This window comes from Crinia signifera, chromosome 8 (assembly GCF_055691185.1).
Source record: "Crinia signifera chromosome 8, ASM5569118v1, whole genome shotgun sequence".
NCBI lineage: Eukaryota > Metazoa > Chordata > Amphibia > Anura > Myobatrachidae > Crinia > Crinia signifera.
The window spans coordinates 63,195,095-63,211,929 of NC_139224.1; the positions used below are offsets into that span (position 1 = coordinate 63,195,095).

The 16,835-nt window shown below is 41.0% G+C and overlaps 1 protein-coding gene across 1 annotated transcript in view; it reads right to left on the bottom strand.

Moving 5' to 3' along the window:
* GRIN2B (glutamate ionotropic receptor NMDA type subunit 2B) overlaps positions 1 to 16,835 on the bottom strand; it is a 549,931-nt gene that overhangs the window by 221,260 nt on the left and 311,836 nt on the right. The window lies entirely within an intron of this gene.

Here is a 16,835-nt window from a genome sequence, read left to right on the forward strand (position 1 = left end):
GTTTCCAGGTAAAACGATGGGGTAAATTTACTAAAATGGGAGTTCTACTTCAGATTAGATTCTGCTATGGGCAACCAATCAGAATCTACTTCTTATTTATTTAGCCCCTTCTAGAAGATAAAATATGGAATCTGATTGGTTGCCCATAGCAACATCCCATCTGAAATATAACTCTCATCTCAGTAAATTTCACTCAATGGGGCAGATGTATTAAGCCTTAACAAGAGATAAATGCAAGGGTGATAAGGAGAGATAAACGTCCAGCCAATCAGCTCCTTACTGACTGTTTTCAAACACAGGCTGTACCATGGCAGTTATGATGTGATTGGCTGGACGTTTATCTCTCTTTATCACCCTTGTATTTATCTCTTGTTAAGGCTTAATACATTTGCCCAATATGTGTATTGTATATTTAGCCAATACAGTACATTAACAGTGCAAATGAACATAAATAATTAAATATTGTCATCCATAAAAATAATGAAAACTTTATATTAACGCAATTGCACTATTAATGTAATAAATTAATGTAAACTTAGAATACTGGCAGGCACAAAAATAAACAGATGTTCTATTAATGTATCAATGCACACTTTAATGTTATGGATCAATATACAGTTATGGTGTGTACACACGGTGAGATTCCTTTGCTATTAGACTTAAGATTCGATTACTATGCAATCTTTGCTAAGTCATGCTATTTACATACAATTCATGCTATACTGTATATATTATTTTTGCACTATAAAGACATTACTCTACTCTCTATTTGGCATTTCGAATTCAGCTGAACGGGAGTGCGCATCGGCATCAAATTGGGATAGAACGCTTAAAAACATGTTTTATCTCCATACGATGTATATGCGATCCCAATTCAATTTTGACTATATATTCAAAATCGAATGTCAAATTGTGCCGTGTGTACACAGCATTACAGGTGGTACACTTTTGCATTTGCAACCAGAATAATCATAATACTCTATTAATGTAATAATACACAAAACAACTGTAATTAGTAATTAAAGAATCACACGTGGTATACAGTAATATTAAAGTCAGAACATGCCATACTAATTTTATGTAAGGATATTAAATTAATCATACAGTAACTGCTACAGAACTCCAAACTCCAGAGCTGTAATATGTAATATATGTAATATGGCTGTATTTGTTGACATCAGTATCAGATTTATTTGCAACACACAGTGGAAGCAGCCATTTTATGAGAACACAACCAAACTGCCTGTTTGCACTTGGATGTCAACCATTCTGAAACTTTCTCTTTTTGTTCTATATCTTTCAGTATAACTTTTACCCTCACTGCCCAAAACTTTCATGAATCATTAATTGAGCTTCACGATCTCCCTTGATTTGTAGGTTACTATTCTCCAGTGTATATTTTTTTCCATTTACAATTCAGATCCTGAACTGAACTACTTTACAGTTTCTAACAACCATACACACGGAACAGTTTTTTTGCTATCTCTTTTATTATTAACAGTTACTTTAGCTCTACTAAAAATATTACATTTTAGTCAATATAAAACAAAGCGTTCCCCATTTAAAACACTGATAAGTATGCTGGGTCATAGCTTATTCAGTGATTTACAGCTGTTCTCTGTTCAATAATATCTTAAAGGAAGCAATACAGGGGAATACCAAAGAATGCATTAACCCTTTCAGGTCCAACATCTAGTCAGGCTCAACAGCCCTAGCTCTAGTAGCAGATCCAATGGTGAGCCAGTTTAAAATAAGAACATTATCATTGTTCAACATTCAATGTAGACCATTTCTGAATAAAAAAAAATTGGACTGCAAAGGGTTAATGGATAAAGAAGAAACATCAAATAGGTCCTTGATCAATGAGTTTTTAACCTAAACCAAAACAATATCACATAGATGTATACAGCGACCCTACTCAGGCATCAAAATAGCAACAAGGCTAAAATGTATTAGAGCAGATGCTCTCAAACTGACATCCTGGGGTGCCAAAGTGCAGTCGTAGGGGTGCACCGATGGTCCAGTCCCTAATAGAATGCTTGAGACCAGCACTTTTGCAGGCTGAGCTACTTCGATGTACTTCACTTCTTAAAGTACGTCTATGTGACCTTCCCCAACCATCATCCAGTTACATCTCCACCAGTCTACTCCTCCTTCTCTGTCTGCCTTCCTCAACATCAACACTGACTCCTAGTAGAAAGCAAAATGCATTTCTCCTCTCCTCCCATGACTCCACCCCTTCCTCCTGATTATCACATCCTCTGTGTATGCCTCTGCTCCCACTCTGTATATCTTTATCTCCCTATACATTAGCCTCTAATTACCACCTCTGTCTCCTCACATGTGATTTGTGACCGCAAGCAGATGACACAAAAGCCCCAAAACAGCTCCATTTTCCATATCGGGTAGCTAATAATTAACATCGGTAAAACATCAAGAAAAAGTTTACTAAGTTTTCCACACCCAAAGTTTTTTGGGGGATAATAGGATATATTTTTAAGTATTAGTACAGTACATATAACCTAGAGTCGCTTAAGCACCTAATATGCCAGTTCTGTATAAACTTGCCGTATTTTATGACATCTTAACTGTTCAGCGTTGAAGTTTTCTGCTGTTGTTCATGAACAGCGACAAGATGATGTGCACATGGTATTAACTATGAACAATGGACCTAACCCTAAAGTAAAATTCACTGCCCTCACTCAGCATTCCTATGAACTCTGACCATTATCACACGGACCACTTACTACAGCTATTCTGAAGTACATGTGTGCTACCAGAGCCGGCCTTAGACATAGGCAAACTAGACAATTGCCTAGGGCATTTGGAATGCCCAGGGGCATCAGCAGCTTCTGCTGATTAAAATGATATGCAGCATGCCTATATTCTGTGTGTGAGTGATGCTGTATCTGCATATGAAATAGTGTATTCATGGAAATCCCTGTAACATAGTATTCCGTATGCAGGTACAGCCACAGTCGCACACAGAATATAGGCATGCCGCATATCATTTTAATCATTGGAAGCTCTTTGTGTGTGCTGGTCATAACAATGCATATAAGATGAATTTTCAGCAAAAAAGGCACCAACGTTAGCAGAAATGGCCAGGAGAGTCCAGATGTATGAGGAAACATCTTTATCCAAGCAGAGGCAGAGGTCACAGTGTTAGCGGCTGTGCGAGTGCTATCTGCGGGTAGGTTGCTTTTACAATAGTGTTCGGCATATGTGTAAGGGGCATTATGTGTGTCATGTATAAATGCATTAATAAAGTGCGACATATGTGTAACAGGCATTATTTTATTTATTTATTTCCAAGTTCTTATATAGTGCAGCAGATTCCGTTGCGCTTTACAATAGTAATATGTGTCATGTGTATAAGTGCATTAATAATGTGCAACATATGTGTAATGGGCATTATGTGTGTTATGTGTATAAGGGCATTAATAATGTGCAACATACTGTATGTGTAAGGGGCATTATGTGTGTCATTATGTGTATGAAGGGCATTAATGTTGGCATAATGTGTAAGAGGCATTATGGTTATAAGGACATTAATAATGTGTAAGGGGCATTACTGTGTGGTAACATCAGGGGTACAGAGAGAAAGGGGTAAAGGGTACAAATTACCCAGGCCAAAGTCTGATGGAAGGGCCCAGTGGGGGCCCTGGGCCCCCTCCCCTTAAGTGACAGCAGCAGCTGCAGCTCTTATCCTCTGCCCAGCACACCCTGCTTTATGCTGGGTTGCAGTGTGGCCATGGAGGTGCTTAAAATACAATATTTTCTCAGGATTTTTTTCTACGGGTATAATGTGAATAATGTGAGGAGAAATGTACATACGGTAAAGTGGTACTACTGTGTGATGTAATGTGAATAAGGGACACCATCACAATATATAATGTGAATAAAGTTGCACTATTTGTGTGGCATAATTTGAATGGGGGGTATTATTGTGTGGCCATGCCCCTTCCCAGCAAGAACATACCCCTGTTTGGGCTGAGCACCGAATGTGTGCACTGTTTCTATTAAAAATATTGTGGGTAGGAGCACCAAAATGATGACTGCTATGATGAGGGTTAATGGTGCTGGGAAAGGGGAGCAGGGTCAGAGGCGGAACTAGTGGCGGTGCTAGGGGGCACCAGACAAAATCTTGCCTAGGTCGTCATTTAGGCTAGGGACGGCTCTGTGTGCTACCTTTGTCATGCAATTCAATTAAGTATACAAAGAGCTATATAAATGTGTACACAAAATAAAGGAACAGCCATGTAGCAGTTTTGATCAAAAACAAAGGGGTTCGTTTTCTAAAGTGTGGGTTTATAGAAGTAGAGATGTGGGCAATTGTAACTAATCAGGTTATTTTTATTTATGAAGAATGTTCTATTATATAATATATAGAATGTTTGGTTGCTATGGACAACCCCCACTTTTGTAAATATACCGCTAAGGCCATTCATGTCCAAACTGTGACCCTCCAGCTTTTGTGAAACTACACATCCCAGCATGCCTTGGCATAGTTTTAGCATTCCCTAATAACAAATCTGTGGCAAGGCATGATGGGACTTGTAGTTTCATAACAGCTGGAGAGCCATAGTATGGACATGCCTGACTAAGGCAGTGTCTTGATAAAATGTACACCGTCTTTAATATTTAGGCATAGAGAAGCATATACTCCTTAGCTAAGCCTAAAACAGAAAAACCCACACTGGTTGGTGTTATCATTATTCCCATCATTTACCTTTCCGACTTTTTTTTTATTTTATCTCCATTCAATGAAATTTCTCAATGTATGGAATATTATTATTTCAGTGTTGTCCTGCTTCCCAAGTTATCAAGATCAGGTGGTGAGGAAATATTATAAGATACATGCAAGATTACATTAGCAGTGTCAGTAATAGACAGCCAAACTGCTTACACACACTTCATGCTCTGATGCACTCTAAGAAATGCTTCACACTTACAATTCAGCCCATTTCTGGGCCAGAAACATTCTAAACTGGTTATTGCTAGATTCAACCTGTAAAATGGGAACAATTTATGCATAAGGTCTTTCTGTTATCCAGTCTGTTCTATTCTAGATGCTGCAACAATGACAACGTAACCTCTGCCACAATTTAAAGGAGAAAAGAAACTCGCACCAAAATCATTACTAGCCTGCAAATACAGGGGGTTATTCTGGTTCACTCGCAAAGGCACAATCACTCTCTAATGCACAAAACATGGCCAACCATATGCACTGCAGGTGGGGCTGATGTAACATGTGCAGAGAGATTTATTGTTTCTGCGCAGGGTAAATACTGGCTGCTTTATTTTTACACTGTAATATAGATATCAGTTTGAAGTACAAAGACCACCCAAATCTAACTCTCTCTGCACATGTTACATCAGCCCCACCTGCAGTGCATATGGTTTTGTCTATTAGAGAATGATTGTGCCTTTGAGAATGAACCAGAATAACCACTACAGTGCCTTCTTTTTAGTGCTTATCATCTTTTGATGGTTTTGTTTACCCAACATTGTGCCTTATTTTGTGGTTTAACAGTAACTATCATAGATATACCATGAGAATCATATCAAACAGCATTTGCTGATTTCCTCCGGATACCCCGGTCTCTTCCCACAATCCAAAAATATACTGGTAGGCTAAATGGCTCCCAACAAATAAACCCTGGAATGTCTGTGTGCATATACATGTGGTAGGGAATATAGATTGTAAGCTCCACTGGGGCAGGGACTGATGTTAATGTTCAAATATTCTCTGTAAAGCGCTGCGGAATATGTATGTGCTATATATGAAACTGATGTTAATAATAATAATAATCTTGTACTAATTTCTGTTTCAGTCATGTTTAAGAAATTAATATAGTATATTTGTCTCCGTTAATTATTAATAACATTCCTGAAAATTTAGTTATGGTGCCCATACACGCACCGATCCCGGCGGTTGCGATACTATGCGATGAGTTGCGCGCTCCCGCGGCACCTCATCGCACAGTACAAAAAGTATGTGCTGCACATACTATTTGTACTAGCTTTTTATTGCATCGCATGCACAACGCATGCACAAGGCATACGATGCGATGCGATGTGTGCTAGTTAAGCACAGAACGCACGCCGGGATCGGTGCATGTATGGGCACCATTAGAAAATAACCATTTGTTTGTTTCTTTCATAAAAACAAAATATTGAGTTCTTGTTGTCCAACAAGATGGACCTGATTGACGAGATTTATCCTATGTGCTCAATCTCTTGGTTAGACCCAATGCAAAGGGGATTGTGCACTGGTTGCTACACATCAGGCACATTAGATTTTGTCAGACAAGCACATCAGATAGTGGGGCAGATGTATGAATCTGCCCATAATGTTTATTAAATAACGGGTCCCGCTTCTCCAGCATAACGTGGAGAAGCGGGCACGCGTTATGGGCAGATGTATGACACCCCCCCAAAGCCGATAAGGAGAGCCGTTATGTTCAGTGTTTACGGCTCTCCTTATCGGCTCCCCCCGGCGCCCCGCACATGAGCAGTGCGCTTCCCCCCCAGCTGGCTCTAATGGGCATGCGCGAGATCATGCTAAAACCGCGAGATCTCCAGCACAGCCCGAGTCTCAAGCAGGGCTAGCGTAGTCCCCACAGTAGGGAATAGGACAACGCTAGCCCCAGCTAAACACTGGGGGGGGGGGGGGATTGCAGGGAACAGCCCCGCTGAGCATAACCTGGCTCACGCTAGGTGCGCTAGTAATACATTAGGTAACTCGTAATCCCCCCCCCCCCCACACCCACCCAGTTAACCAGCATTCATTTCTGCACTTAAAGCTGGTTCATACATCTGCCCCTTTGTCATATAGATTGGCCCAATCCATCTGAACTGGGTCAAATCTGACAAAATCTCACAAGTGTAAGGGGCCCTTTACTAAGATGGGAGTTCTACTGATGATGGGATGTTGCCCATAGCAACCAACCAGATTCTACTTCTTATTTATTTAGATAGAATCTGACTGGTTACTATGGGCAACATCCCATCTTCAATAAGTTTGTCACCATGAAAAGGAAGGGTTTGGTTACAGTGAGGGCAGGTAAGATAAGAAGGGTGTGATGACTGACTCAGTAGATACTGCACATTCATAAAAGAGTTAGACAATTTTTATGCAGAAATAAGAATCCAGGGTTATAATCATTTATCATAATATACTATATTGGACTCCGAAATAAATTGGACAGTCGTTTTAAGTGGTCAGGGATTCTGGTTTATAGCAGATAGGTAGTAACCTCATGTGGGTGATTTATAACAGAGATCAAATAAAGTTTGAACTTAATGAACTAAAGTATTTTTTCAACCTCATTAACTGTTACCTTATTACTATGTAATAGAACTCCCATCTTAGTAATTTAGCCCAATGAATTAATATGGTAAAAAAAACAAATCACTGACACTAGCCTCTCTTCCAGCAGGCATACACCCCCTTTTTACTCTGGCCAGGGCAGCCGAGAGGGGTGGATACTAATAACCTGGGCCCGGGCTTGCTGGAGGGGCCCGGCAGGGGACCTGGTCTGACCCCTCCCTTCCCCCGCCATCCCTCCCAGGCAGCAACAGCAGCACACACTTCTATAGTATGTGCTGTAGACAGCACTCCTGCTGCTGAGTTCATAGTTTTTAGAGTTTTCTTTCACCTGCTCTAAACATTTTGGGGTGTGGCCGAAGTGCAGGAGGTGACCACACCTCCTACACTCAGGCCACGCCTCAAAAAATTTACCAGGGCCCAGAATTCCTCTTGGCTGCCCTGGCTCTGGCACAAAGATTTGTGTGCACAATTGTAGGCAGAGTTGATTTAAACCTCTTATGTTACATTTAATCTTTCTGCCTCTTATTTTAAAACTCGTTTCCTTGTTCTAAAAAGCACATTAGTAAATCTTTAGTAAAGTTTCAGGATGAGTAATGTTTGATTACTCCCTGACTCAAAGATTTAACCATAGACTCCCAGCGAAAAGTAAATGGCCTTTCTGCATACCATACGCGACCAAAAGGAGCGTGGCCTATGCAAATGGAGGGTGTCATATGTAAATGAGGGCACAGGCGGGCCACGCCCCATGTTTGTCCTCTTTGTCGCTGAATAGATGCTGTGCACATGCGTACAGCATCTATTACTTCAAGCTGGGGGGTCTCCAACTGCCCCCCCCCCCCCCCCCCCCGCCACCGGACATTGCCGGCCCTCCATCCCAAAAAACTGGGGTGGTCCCGTGAAAAACAGGACTGTTGGGAGGTATGTTTCTGGTTCCTCATTGCAGTTGATGGCAGGACTGAGATAATCTTACGGTATATCATTTCATTAACAGAAAGTAGAAAGTTATTTATTAAGAAAGTACAATGTGCACTAGTTCAAAGCAATCCTGTATTTCACAACTTTATTTGTCGAAAGCAGGTGAGACATTAAAAATAACATTTAAATATGGTCTGGTTGGTTGCTGCGGGTTACTGCAACATCTACACATTTTTCATTTCTCTATTAAATATTTTTCATTTTTTTTCACTGACAGTTAAATTCACAAATTAATTTACCACATATATCAGTGAGGATATTACATCTTTTTACTCAGAGTGTTTATGCAATTATAAAACTAACAAAATGTCAATATTTCCAAACTAAACAATTTAATCAAATCATATATTTGTACAATGACAAAATTGAAATTAAGTTACTCATTTCCACTTAGCAGCTGGAATGTTTTTATGGCCAATGCATCTTTAAGCAGTGTTTTGGCAGTATGTTAAGCAGCATTTTGGAAGTATCTGCTTGCAACTAAACTATGTTTAGTACTGGTTGAGTATCCCTTATCCAAATATCCATTATCACAATTATTCTGAAAATCATACAGTACATTCCAGAAAGTGAATAATAAAAAAAATGTCTCGCTAAAAGCCTACTGGGGACATCTGTAACGGTCCTGCTGAAGACATGATATGTAACTGGCACTACTGGGGACATCTGTAACAGCACTACTGAAAACATGATGTGTAACTGGCACTACTGGGGACATCTGTAACAGCACTACTGAAAACATGATATGTAACTGGCACTACTGGGGACATCTGTAATAGCACTACTGAAAACATGATATGTAACTGGCACTACTGGGGACATCTGTAATAGCACTACTGAAAACATGATATGTAACTGGCACTACTGGGGACATCTGTAATAGCACTACTGAAAACATGATATGTAACTGGCACTACTGGGGACATCTGTAATAGCACTACTGAAAACATGATATGTAACTGGCACTACTGGGGACATCTGTAACAGCACTACTGAAAACATGATATGTAACTGGCACTACTGGGGACATCTGTAATAGCACTACTGAAAACATGATATGTAACTGGCACTACTGGGGACATCTGTAACAGCACTACTGAAAACATGATATGTAACTGGCACTACTGGGGACATCTGTAACAGCACTACTGAAAACATGATATGTAACTGGCACTACTGGGGACATCTGTAATAGCACTACTGAAAACATGATATGTAACTGGCACTACTGGGGACATCTGTAACAGCACTGCTGAAAACATGATATGTAACTAGCACTACTGGGGACAACTGTAACAGCACTACTGAAAACATGATATGTAACTGGCACTACTGGGGACATCTGTAACAGCACTACTGAAAACATGATGTGTAACTGGCACTACTGGGGACAACTGTAACAGCACTACTGAAAACATGATATGTAACTGGCACTACTGGGGACATCTGTAACAGCACTACTGAAAACATGATATGTAACTGGCACTACTGGGGACATCTGTAATAGCACTACTGAAAACATGATATGTAACTGGCACTACTGGGGACATCTGTAACAGCACTACTGAAAACATGATATGTAACTGGCACTACTGGGGATATCTGTAACAGCACTGCTGAAGACATGATATGTAACTGGCACTAAATATGTGCAAGACAATGATGGTTTCGCATTCAAACTCTCAGGGCCTTATTCTAGTTCACTCTTTCTGACAAAATCCTTCTTAGATGGATAAAACCATGTGCACTGCAGGGGGGCAGATGTAACATGTGCAGAGAGAATTAGATTTGGGTGGGGTTTTACTTCAAAGTGAGATCTATATTGCAGTCTAAAAATAAAGCAGCCAGTATTTACCCTGCACAGAAACAAAATAACTAAATAACTCACCCAAAACTAATTGTATCTGCACATTTTACATCTGCCCCCCCCCCCCCGCAGTGCACATGTTTTTGTCCATCTAAGAAGGAATTTGTCAGAAAGAGTGAACTAGAATAAGGCCCTCAATATCTGAGATATTACACAAACTTTGTTTCATGTTATGAAACCTTGTTTTATGCACAAATAAGAATATATTTGTGGGTATTTCATGTGGTTGATGTGTTTGTACAACATAAATGCAAGATACCTCAAGATACATCATTGAATTATAAAAATATTCTGAAATACGGAACAATCAGTTATCCAAAATTCTTCTGGCCTCGAGCATTTTGGATAAGGGATACTTAACCTGTACTAGTTACTGACTGTGCAGGGAAAAGCCGTTATCTATAAGGAAGGGAGGTGTGAATGACTTCTCATTGAGATCTATCTGATTACTTGGGGAGGGAGTGCCCTGCGCAATCAAAGTACAGTATGAAGGCCTGATACTGCTGTGTGCCAATAGTGTGGAAAACCAGCAATTCATTAGACTGGCAAGTGATAATTTGTGCCTCATTTTCATCACTCTCATATACTGTATACAGTATATGCACCCACAATCTTTCTTCTCATTTGGGTTTGTTAAGTGGGAGACGGTCATTAGGTCTACAGCAACTAGGTCGACAAGCATTGGGATGACACCACTAGGTCGACAGGCAACAAGGTCGACATGGGTTTAGGTCGACATGGGTCTAGGTTGACAGGTCATTAGGTCAACACAAGCATTAGGTCGACATGGGCAAGGTCGACAGTCAAAAGGTCGACATGGGGGTTTTCACTGTTTAATGAGCCGACATGTGCCGACAGACGGTATTCTATGCCCTACCATCCACTAGGGCGTGGTAATAGTGTGCCGAGCATAGCAAGGCACCGTGCCCGAAGCATTGCAAGCGAAGCGAGCGATGTGAGGGGATGCGGTGCACTTCAAACTGTGTCCATGTCGACTGTGTCGACATTCAGGTAAAAAAGCTGTGAAAAACCCCATGTCACCTTTTGACTGTGGACCTTGCCCATGTCGACCCAATGCTTGTGTCAATCCAATGTCCTGTCGACCTAGACCCATGTCGACCTTAACCCATATCCACCTTGCTTCCTGTCGACCTAGTGGTGTCGACCCAATGCTTTTTAACCTAGTTGTTGTAGACCAAATGATCTACACCCATCATTAGGATTTGGCAATTACATACATACTATGAAATTAATATACCTGTAGATCAACTCCTAATTGTATCATTACAGAGGTGTAACTACAGTACATTTCTATAGCTCAGTACTAACTTTGCTCTCTCTTAACTAATGCAATTAACAACGGAGCCCTAAAGTAAATTTAAATAAGGACAAAACAGAAATTGTATTTTTGACCAATACTGAAGCCGGGTACACATTATACAATATTTGCAAATAATATGCAAGATAACATTTTCGTTAATGATATTAACTGCAAATCATCTACCGTCTATGTTGTTAATGATGCGTTTTCCCACCCCTTCCCCCCAGTTATCAGAACAGGCAGTCAAATTAGATTTTTTGGATCAGTGAGGGGGGGGGGGGGTGAGGTCATTGAACAATATTGTTAATGATACAGTCTAGTGTTTTAGCGCTAGATCATTTGTCCATGGCACTATATATATATTGTATAATGTGTACCCAGCTTTAGTACCATTCTCTTGGTGGGGATATCCAACTAGTAGATAAGGGATCGAGGTGACATCGCTGCCACACAAATCACACCTTTATGATACACGGTGGGTATCGATATGGAAAATATACAGTTAATAGGTAGACAATCAATAGGAGGACACCAGATGGATGACAGACAACGGGTCAACAAGGTCAAAAGGTAGAGAGGGTCAAGAGTAAAATGAACAACATAGACTTATGTTGACTTGGTCAAAAGGTCAACATTTTCAAAACATGGAATGTCAACATTTTTTTAGGTTTAGGTTAGGCACTTGGGGAGGGTTAGTGTTAAGCTGCTGGAGGGGACAGTTTAGGTTAAGCACTTGGTGGAGTGCTAGGGTTAGGTTGCAAAAGGGACAGTTAGGTTTAGGCACCAGAGGGAGGCTTTAGCCGGGTACCCATTAAGATGGCAGTGTGGACCTGGCAAGGCACTGGCATCTGCAAGTGCATACACACTTGCTGATGCTGATGGAGAAGCATCGGTGAGGGGAGCAGCGGGGGGAGTGTAGGCCATACTGCATTCTGCAGAATGGCCATCATTAACGATGTGCTTCATTGTCTGTACATGCAGGATGACACAGGGCATGACACAAGGAACATTTTTTAACCCCTTCAGTGGCTCGCCCAGATGCACTGATGGCACTAGTCACGCCAGAAGATTTCTGGGCTTTATCTACACTCTCCTTCCCATTGATCGCCAGCACTGATTGCACTGTGCCCAGGATTGAGCATAAACCATTACAGTGTTACGCCTGCTGCCCCAACACTCCTATTGGCCGGGGTGGGCTTAACTGTGTAATGGTTTATGCTGATTCCCTGGCACTGTAAGGCAGGGGATCGATACAGCACATATATTACATACATGATAACATGTATGTATGTATATATGTTCTGAGCAACTGCACTCCTGCCCAGCACTCCACATAATTTAAAAACACACCTTGGGAGGTGTACTGTACTTGAAAAAAATAAATACACCACTGCATGGATTACATGATATTGCTCAGAAGGGGAAAAATTACCTAAATCATGTAAAATACTGCTAAGTGTAAATGGGGCTTAATTGTCAACATTTTCTGTGTCAACAATCTGCATGCTATCCTAATGTTGATCTTTTGACCCTATCGACCTGCTGAACAATTGTTGTCGACCTATTGACTATCAATATACTGTCAGTTATTTAATCCAAAACAACATGGGGTGGTACCACTATGATGAGATTCACTGCACATGAAACCTTTATTTCCAACCTTATTGCAGGACAAAATTGTTCTCAAAATGGACAAAACCATGTGCACTGCAGGTGGGGCAGATGTAACATGTGCAGAGATACAGTAGTTAGAATTGGGTTCGTTATTTTGTTTCTATGCAGAGTAAATACTGTCTGCTTTTTTTATACACTGCAGTTTAAATTTCAGTTTCAACACATCCCACCCAAATGTAACTTTCCCTGCACATGTTACTTCTGCCCCACCTGCAGTGCACATGGTTTTGCCTATATTGAGAACAAATTTGCCCTGTGATCAGAGCAGAATTAGGCCTATCATGTCATCTATTCCCAGAGGGACATTAATCTGCTTTCCTTGGAGGCTGAAAGCACATCTGAAAACTTCCAACCCTCACAGACATTCCAGGCAAGCAGGCAAGTATGCATTGTGTCATGATATAAAATATAAGCATTAAGTACAATTTATTTGTGTACTGTTTATTCTGTGATTCCATATAATTCTATACGTTGGGTCCATATACTATAGACCAAGAAGTGAGCAGAATATGTTGGGTCTGGACATTTAACAACGCAATATATAGTGATCAATAAGACATCAGTATTTCATCACTGATGACAAATGGAAGGCAATGCCTTTTCCACCTTTGGAAGTTTTGCATTGTCATTGCAGCTGCACTTGAAAGATTTATTTTCTCTTCCAGACAGCACTTAGTAGGGAAGTCACTTTAAGAGAAAAGCCCCACTTGATAATATTCTCCCTTGTGATCGAGGTCCAGCTGCTGACATCTGTTATATGTTCGCAGGCTCCGGTCAGAGAAGCAGCTGCTGCTTGTGTTGTGTCCCAGCTTGTCACAATGAGATCAGGGAAATAAACCATTTCAAAATAGTAGGAGTAATTAGATGAGTGGAGAGCCCGACTAGGTGGGGGTCTGCCTCTGGATCTCTATGCTCATTTCCTCGGCTGCAGATAGACTGAACTGTCCTCAGTTTGCCCAGTGACTATTCTGCAAAATCGCCAAGTCAGATAAAATACCTCACGGAGCCTCAATGGCTATCAGTTGTGCTAACATAAAAATATATGGGAAGAAAACTCTGTTTAGAGTGAGTTTGCTACTGTAATAAACAGGCTTTCTAAATATAGCCAACAATGATCAGCCACGTGTGCAATTACATCCAATCTTCAACTTGCAGTGATTGCATAAAACAAATTCCATACAACCCATGAACAGTCTGAATGGAGGCATGTATGACTACATTTACATTAAATCATCTTGCTGTTTCGAGCAGCGTTCAGCTCAAAGTCGCCCAGTGTGTATGGCCCTTTACTGTCCCCCATGGTACAGTATAAGCATTCAGAATTGATGCCGAATGATGATGTGATCACTTCCACCATAGATGCCTACCCTCCTGTATTTTGCAGGAGACTCCCTGAAATAGCAGCAATCTCCCTCTCTCCCTCATTAGTCTAGCAATCTCCCTCATTTCACCTAGCCCACATTACACTGTTACATTTTTGGGAAAAAAAGGAATGAGAGATACAGTAGATACATTTACATTGAATCATCAGCGCCATTTCCCAGCACTTTAGCAAGTATAGTAGCTCTTACTAACTGCTTTGGGGCTCATCTACATTTGGATATAAGTCATTTTACAAGATTCCTCTCAGATGTAGCAGTACACACCCACGCTTCTAGGTGCCACATTCCCAATCTCTATTCACAATCTCTCCATATATGGAACTAGACACGCCCTTTGGGTGGAGCATGACACGCCCCCTCAGTGGGGCACTGTGCAAAATTCTATTACCAACTATAATCTCCCTGAAACTCATTTTCAAAAGTAGGCAAGTATGCTTATACCTGAGCAGTAAATACGGTTGTGTTGCATTATACATTGTGCAGCTGTGACGTGTAATGTTCTGTATACTTGCTTGTAGCCTTCTACTACTATTTGAGTAGAGAATACACTATTCACTAAAAATAAAATGGTCTCTCTGTATATGGTAGGTATAGTGGCGTTTACATTTCAAAGGTAAATGCTTTAAGGCAGACATGTGGCCCTCCAGCTGTTGTGAAACTACATATCCCAGCATACAGTATCTTTCCATAATTTTAGCTTTCCCTAATAGCAAAACTGTGGCAAGGCATGATGGGACTTGTAGTTTCACAAATGCTGGAGGGTCATAGTTTGGACATGCCTGCTTTAAGGTAACATTTAAAATATATAAATTCTATCAATTGCAATTCAATATGCTGAAAAATAGTATTTCAATTATTGCTTGTATAGACTAAAACATTTTAATCAGCAACACAAATGCTGAGAATATTAAAATGATTATTGTTCAACACATTTCCTGTCATGAATAGGTTAAGCCAGGGGTTCCCAATCCTTTTTGAATCAAGGCCCCCAAGAATACTAGAATTTTTCCATGGCAACCCTAGGCCTATATAAAATAAAGTAGATTGTGTTTATATGTGTTAAAGGGCAGGATTTACTTCTGTGTGTACACATATTTTATGATGGGCAGTCACCAGAACTGGTATTGTCCATAAATAATTGATCATAAATAATTTTAATTGGTCTAGGACGACCAACCCATGGCACCCCTACAAGTGTCCCGAGGCACCCCAGGGAGCCACGGCACACAATTTGGGAACCACTGGGTTAAGCAATTCCCAAACTCAGGTGATTTTTCAGACCTGATCACATGCCTGCATTTGGGGGGTAGTCAGATGTTTTCTGGGAGTGTCAGGGGAAAAGCAGGAGTGCCCAGGCATTTGGAGGGAAGTCATGAGACGACAGCTCCAGCTCCAATCTCTTTGTATCGCACCTGCCGTGTAAGTCCTGGGTTATGTACAGACTGCCCAAAAAAGAAAAAACATTCGATGTTGTGTGAGTGTCAAATAGGCTAATCGCAGGCCTGTGATATTTTTTGCAAGCCGTGCACATCAATTCGCAGGCTTGCAACGGGCGGGATTTAACTCTGAGTACGGAGCGTTGAATAGACAGACAGATAAAAAGCGTTAGGTTGACCAATAAAGGTTGAAATGACTGAAGGTCGACATGGGTTAGGTCAACAGGGACATTAGGTTGACATGGGGAAGGTTGACAGTCAAAAGGTCAACACAGGGTTTATGACACACACAAAAAAAGTGCACGAGTCCCCTCACATGGCTCATGGCTTTGGGCATTATGCCTCGCTACACTGATTTATTCTCCCACTGTGCCCTAGTGCAGTGGTTCCCAACCTTTGTTCTCTCCCGTACCCCTTGATTAGGCTTTTTATCGAAGAGTACCCCCTCCTCTCAATTTGAAATATAGACAGTACTTGAGTGGAGTGGAAGTGAGCGGTATGCGTATCCTTATGCATGTCCTTATATTAAGGAGTTACGGACAGGAATCGTGCCCTTCCATGTCTAGCCGCTGGTTGTGTACTGTCTCCTGGGTTCCACTAACACCTGTAGTATTAATGCCGCTGCTTCTTCCACCCGTGTCAGTGCAGATGATTGCTGATGTCTGAGGGCAGCATGGGAAGCTCCTAGTGGATTGCTGGTCAGGCAAAAGCACAAGGAAACACTGATGACGCTGAAGACAGAACCATAAGTGACATAACATGGTTCTTCTTCATGGCAATGGGTCTTCTTCTGCCATCGAAATACTTTTTTCCATCTTCCGCCATTACCAATATTATTTTCGAG